This window comes from Saimiri boliviensis, chromosome 8, assembly GCF_048565385.1.
Source record: "Saimiri boliviensis isolate mSaiBol1 chromosome 8, mSaiBol1.pri, whole genome shotgun sequence".
Lineage (NCBI taxonomy): Eukaryota > Metazoa > Chordata > Mammalia > Primates > Cebidae > Saimiri > Saimiri boliviensis.
In genome coordinates this window covers 60,193,992-60,200,913 of record NC_133456.1, presented here as the reverse complement: position 1 = coordinate 60,200,913, position 6,922 = coordinate 60,193,992, and the positions used below count along the sequence as shown (strand labels likewise).

The 6,922-nt window shown below is 41.4% G+C and overlaps 1 long non-coding RNA gene across 1 annotated transcript in view; it reads right to left on the bottom strand.

Annotated features, from left to right (window-relative positions):
• Positions 1-502: 502 nt before the first annotated feature.
• The window catches only part of LOC141585389 (uncharacterized), a 71,668-nt gene continuing 65,248 nt past the window's right edge, over positions 503-6,922 (bottom strand). Inside the window, exon 5 of the long non-coding RNA XR_012518824.1 lies at positions 503-836. This is a non-coding gene — a long non-coding RNA (uncharacterized LOC141585389). The remainder of the gene's footprint in view (positions 837-6,922) is intronic.

Here is a 6,922-nt window from a genome sequence, read left to right as displayed (position 1 = left end):
AACAGATGTCCAGACCAATAAAATAAATTCCTTAAGGGCTATGCTTAATTTGTGTAATTGATCAATTTTGGTTACATAGGCCTCAGCTCACCAGCATGTAACTGCCTTCCACAAAAGCTTTGCAGTTGGGATTTCGTTCCATATGTTACAAGAGTTTATGGACTCTCTTTGATAACGCTGCAGATAGAAATGGGCCTGCGGTGACACCTGTTGGCAACCAGTGGCGAAAAATAACAAGGGATGGAGTGGACGGTTCTGGAGCAGAGTTTCTGCACCTTGGCGCTATTAACATTTGGGGCCAATTCTTTATTGTGTGGGTGTTGAGGGGGTGGCTGTGCTGTGCATTATAGGAGATTTTGCAGGATCCCTGGCTTCTACCCACGAGATGCAAATAGCATCCTCCCCCAGATGTGACAACCAAAAATGTCTCTAGACGGTACCATATGTCCCCCGGAGGACAACAGCCCCCCAGAGAGAACTCTTGCAGTAGAGTGGATGCTTCTGGAAGAGCCACACATTGAAATGGCTTAAGATGTCTCACTTTTTTTTTTTTTTTTCTAAAGAAAACACAAAACCCTTTTCTTTCTTTCTTGCCTTGAAATCTTTCAATCTAACAGTAGTTTTACAAACAACTCATGAAAGCTTCTGCCCAAAGAGTGTATCTGTAATAGGTGTGCTAGAGCTCCATCCTTGTCACTGCAGGCAGGCGGGTGGTAATTAAGACATGGATTTCGAAGCCAAACTCTAAATGTTCATCACTCACCTATTAAACTTGCCAGAGTTGCTATGTTAATTATCTCCCCGTATCCTTGATTTAGCATAATACGGCCTGCAGCCTGTGACAGAAATTAAAGGAAAGACCAGTGACCTCTTTTGTGATTGTGCTAATAACTACATGATAATAAATTAGTTTTCAATTTTCAGAAGACTTTACATGGCAAAGGAAAAAAAAATGGAGCAAATGCATGATACACAAACTTGATAAAAGATGGCTGATCAGCACCAACTTTGAGTCTTCTTTTTAAATTAGCTTCCAACCAATATAAACAGCACATCTAAAAGCAAACTGCAATATTATTTTTCTGGCTCAGTACATTACATTGCATTAAGGATAATAATAATGAGAAGATTATGTCAGTCTGCATTTTATGTTGGATATTTTAGCAATAAAATCCTATTTATATGACTTTTTCAGGGGTAGAGAAAACTCTGACATGCACACTGCACACACGCCACGCGTACACACACCACACACAAAAGATTTTTCCAGTAAGATATGTTGACTTGAAAAGTAGTATATATCCTACTAATATCAGAATAAAAACATGTGAAGTAAAATGACTCATCCAATAGCAAAGACGCGCCATGACTTCTTGGCATGTTTTGTGCCTTCCTTACATCTGCTCCTGCCTCTAACAGCTTTCTTCCCTTGGCTGGCAAAACCCAAATAAGAATGTACAGGAAGCATGGCCCCACTCTGATGTACAATAATATTTAGCTAATTAGAAGAGTCCTCCAACTCATTATGCTAGGCAGTAGGAAGGAAGAAACTACATGAAAGCATGACACTTGCTAAGCCCTAGGATGGTGTCAAAGCTGAACTGGCATCACTTTCTCCCATTTCTTTAGAGACTTGGTCGGATTGCAATTTCATTCCTTGAAAATCAGTTTTGACTTTGAGAGAGAAGGATCCCTTGAACACTGCACCATCTTCTGGCCAAATGCTTAACAACAAGTGCTTAATTAAAGTGTAAAGTCCCAGATTTCTGAGAATGACTGTCAAATTAGTACGTACTTGGTATATTTCATTATTCTTATTTTTAGACAGCACAATAGACAGAAACACAGGGCATTTTCCTTCTGGTTAAATGACAAGGCACTGGAACACTGTTTTAATACACCTTTGTGCTTCATTCACAGTCTCAAATAATTTTTTACCCTACAGATATTTGTGGAAAGCCATGTATAGATTTGGCACTTAGAATTGGGCCCACAGAAGGGTAAGACATAGTTCCAGCCCTCTGAGAGGTTACAACCTTGTCACATAATTATGAAATGTAAAGTGGATGTATTCTGAATAGCCCAGACAAGAAGTGTAATCGGAATTAGGAGGCGAGATCTGAGGACTGACCTTGTAGGAAAAGATTTATTGTAGACAGTGGGCCTTAAATTATGATGAAGAATGATGATGCTGATGCTAATGATGCTTAAGATATGCCAGGCACTGTGCTAAGCCCTTTACAAATGTTGCCTTAATTAAATAGCTAAATTTTGCTGGTTCGTAACCCAGAAAGGGAGTGTAAAAGGTTAAGACTCAAGCTCTGGTTACCTGGACTCCATAACTCATGCTCTGAACCACCCTGCTGTACTATCTCCTGTGATAAGGATTTGATTCACAGAAAAGGGTTTCTGGGGGAAAGGAAACAAAGTCAGCAAAGATGGAGACAAAGATATGCAGTGGCAGCTCTAGAATTTCTCTGTAGGAAAGACTTGAGATGGAAATCTGTTTGTGGGGAAGGGCTGCTCAAAGATGTAATTCTTTGCAGCTATGTTTGCAGAGGAGGTACATAGAGACTACCTAAAGGAAGAGAAGCTAACCTCCCAGGACACTTAGGGTTGCTGCCACTGGGAATATGTGCTGCATCTTCAAGTAAGAGCAAGGAAACCAATGGGAGTGGAGAGCTAAGTGGTTCAGAAGGCATCGCAGGAAATGGGATTTGAAGAGCAGGCTGGAAAAAAGACCAAAATATTCACAAAGTTGCAGGTGGGTCTAAAGATATATTTGGTGTAGAATAATGATCCTATTCAAATATTATGCAAAACTTAATCTGTTCTCAATATGCATGATGGAGGGAAAAGGTACGAAGAAGCGAGATGAAAGGCTCTAGCATCAATCAAGATATTCGTCAATAGAAAGAAAAGAAATGGACCGATGTCAGAAGCATTGCAAAGGAAGTCAATGGGGGCCTGGCGACAGAAGGAAGAGGGTCCCTGAAAATGAGGCAGGAGACAAAGAACTTTCCAAGTGAAGAACTGTGTGGAAATAGGGACAACGAGGTGATAAAGTCAAATTTTCAAAAATAAAGGAAGATGTAAATTTTTGGAATACTGTATTTCTGAAGATGTGGGCTACCCAAAATAGAATGTCCAATATACAACTGATGCTAATACTAACAGCTCACTCTGGACTGAAGTCAGGGCTGCAGGTACAGATGTGGAAGTCATTTACACCAAACTCAGAGATGAACATATGAGGACGACTGACTTTCTGAGGAGGGAAGAAATGGCATAGCAAAACAGACAGCCAAGCCTGAACATTTTGGAACATGCCCCTTTCGAAAGGAGTGATGTGAGAAGCCAGAGAATGGGCATAGAGAAGACATTAGAGAGAAAATAAAAGTCACAAAGACAGAAGAACAGTGGAATATCAAAGAGATTATGGTTATTGGTGATTGCTACAGAAAGATCGTGAGGAGCATCTCAAAATCTTTGTGTCTGACAAATACGTACTGAGCATCTACTATGTGCCTGGCACTGTTCTGGGGCCTGAGAATAGAACAGTGAGCAAACCAGAGTCTGTCCTCGATGAGCTTACATTTTAAGGAGGAGAGGATAGACAATGAGAAAATTAATATGTTAAATCAAACCACAAGAAACTGCTAACGTTTGTCTGGTTTTGACCTACAAAACGTGCATTCTCATGTGGTTCTACTTAACATAATGTCAGATAGTGGCAGATAATGTGAAAGAAATAAAAGTGTGCAAGGCGAAAGAGCTGCCATGGGAAGAGGGGCCTTCTGGACAGCATCGTCAGGAGAGGCCCCCTGAACATGCTGGCATTAATGTTTGTACAGAGACCTGAATGAAGCAGGGAAATGAGCCACGTGGGTATCTCAGCACCATGGGCGGAGGAACAATGGCACACAGACTGCGGGTTTGCAATGTGCTTAGAGAGGATAAGAAAAAAACCAATGGACTTGGCTATTGGATGATCACTGAGGTGGGGGGGGTGCCTATAGAATGGTGAAGACTAAGGCCAGGGATCAAAAATATTGCAGAGATAGAAGAGGATTCTAGGGCTTCCGAAGACCTAAGTGTAAGCAGCTGCTTTATTTACACCCATTTGCTCATTCAACAAAGTGAATGAGTCAAAGGAAAAAGGATCTTGGAAGTCATGAGAGCTTAAACTGAAGATGACAACAATGAAAATGGAGGGAAAAGGATGTATATATACCAAGATGCAGACATCCATGCATAAAAGGATGTATATCCTGACTGCAGGAGGAGAGGGAAGGCCACTCCAAAGGTGATGGCTTTGGCAGTAGTGCTGCCCTTCATGAGAAGGGCAGACTCAAGTAAAGATGTTGCAAGTGACAAGAGACCTGTGCATATCTACAGCAGAAGAAAACCCTGAGAGGGTGACCAGAGATGCTGAAGGCATAAGGCACACGTGAAGGAGACACAAGGGGAATAAATGTGGCCGTGGGTGGATGTGAAGGGACCTACCCTCCAAAACAGCTCCCTTCAAATACTTACAAATAATACCGTCATGATCTAGCCCAGGCATTGCAAACTCAAATTTCAGGCAGGTAAAGTAAATGAGGGAGGTGGGCTGGCCAGGTGACGTTTAACAGGGCATGGTAGGGATTGCGGCAACCTGGAGACATCCTGCCCTATGGAAAGTGGGCAGCCAAGCCTTAGCTCAGGCTTTGGCCATGCAGAAACAAGAACCCAGAATTGCCAGATGCTCTGATATTTCAAGACAAGCAAGAGAGATGGGTTTTTATATTCAGTCTCTCTATGTGTATGTTGTTACAGATCTTAAAGATTTTTTAAACATCATGCAGGCCAAACAAAACACATCTGTAGTCCAGATGGGGCCTGCAGGTTGCCAATTTAGGACCTCTGGTTTAAAACAAAGATGTTAGCATGGTCCCTAAGCTTGGTCATGGCTCTGAGCTCCTGACACAGTTGCATTCGCCTGCTAGGCAGTCCCAACTATAGGTCCTGCCAGTATCTCAACCATAACACATGCAAACCCAGATTCATTTTTCTCCCCGAAATTCCTCTTCCTGCCTTGTCTATTTCTCATGAAGGGCAGCACTACTGCCAAAGCCATCACCTTTGGAATGGCCTTTCCTCTCCTCCTGCAGGCAGGATATACATCCTTTTATGCATGGATGTCTACACCTTGATGTATATACATCCTTTTTACTCCATTTTCATTGTGGTCATCTCCAGTTTAAGCTCTCATGACTTCCAGTCTACAATATCCAGGTAATTTTCCACTCCCACTCACTTCCTTTTCCTCTCCATTCCTTAAGTACAGACTTCACTGACCTACATCCGTGATTCTTTACAGCATGGCCTTTCGAACCCATTATTCCCTTTCATATGTACATATTCTAAGTTTTGCTAGCATGGACTGCTCAGATTCCCAAACTCAGCCCAAGTTTTTGTATGTCTAGATCAGGGTACTGAAGCACTATTGACATGTTGGCCCACATAATACTTTGCTGTGGCGACTGTCCTGCGCATTGTAGGATGTTTAACATCATCCCTGGCCTCTGCCCACCAGATGCCAGTAGCATCTCCCCTCAAGTTGTGACAGCAAATAGGAGGTGATGGAAATAATAAACCATCATAAGATTTTCCCCAGGATTATCTTCAAATTAATTTGAACTCTAAGTATTTATCAATAGATAACAGAAAAGTTTGCTCAGAAATGGATGGAATGGCAGAGAAAAATAAAAATTGGTTCCTGATTAAAAGCGATTGTGTATAAATTATAGTGCCTATGACCATAGTTAGTGTATCTTTTGACTTCTTTATATTTATTAGAGAAAATAGCACTTCCCCCAGGAGATTTTGCCTCCCAGACTCTCCTGCTGGGCAAGTTCTCCTTTTCTGAGCTCTCACAGCACAGACTTTATAATAACTCCTTGTTTAACTGTTGGTTTCCCTCTAGGCTGTATACTCCATAGGGAATGTATTTTGTTCTTGTCACAACCATGTCCCTACCAAATAGCACAGTGCCTGGCATAAAGTGGGCACTCAATATTCCAGCAATAATAAGTCTTGCACTAGCAGAGTGATTTTCCTGCATCTAATTATCAACAAATCTTAATTTTCTTCTTCCTTTAAGACATAGCTCAAGATTAACAATCTTGCTGAAGAATCCGTGACTGATACCAACTGAGGTCTTTCTTTTTTCATACATTATACAGCACTTCATAGATTCTGGTTATTCATGATTTCCATATATTAGATCTTTATCATCAATAACACTCAAGATCTTTAAGACAGTCTGTCTTTTTCAACTTTTTATTACCCATTACCCTTAACGGTAAACATTTAGTACATGATTCTAGATATTTGCAGTACAAATGAATAAATGTTGGTGCCATTCACCAAAACAGCTGGGAAGTCCTCCATAGCCAACTAAATTTGCCGACTGGGGTGGTTAATTTTATTTTTATTTTTTCCTTTTTTGATTTTTCTTTTTTTATTTTTATATTTCTTTTTTAATTTAGGTTCTGGGGTACATGTGCAGATCATGCAGCATTGTTGCATAGGTACACACATGGCAATGTGGTTTGCTGCCTCAAACCCCCCACCACCTACATTTGGCATTTCTCCCCATGTGATCCCTCCCCAACCTCTCCAACCCCTACTGTCCCTCCCCTGGCCCTCCCAAGAGACCCCAGTGTGTGATGCTTCCCTCCCTGTGTCCATGTGTTCTCATTGTTCAACATCCGCCTATGAGTGAGAACACGCAGCGCTTGATTTTCTGTTCTTGTGTCAGTTTGCTGACAATGATGGTTTTCGGATTCATCCATGTCCCTACAAAGGACACGAACTCATTTTTTATCGCTGCATAGTATTCCATGGGGTATATGTGCCACATTTTCCTTGTCTAGTC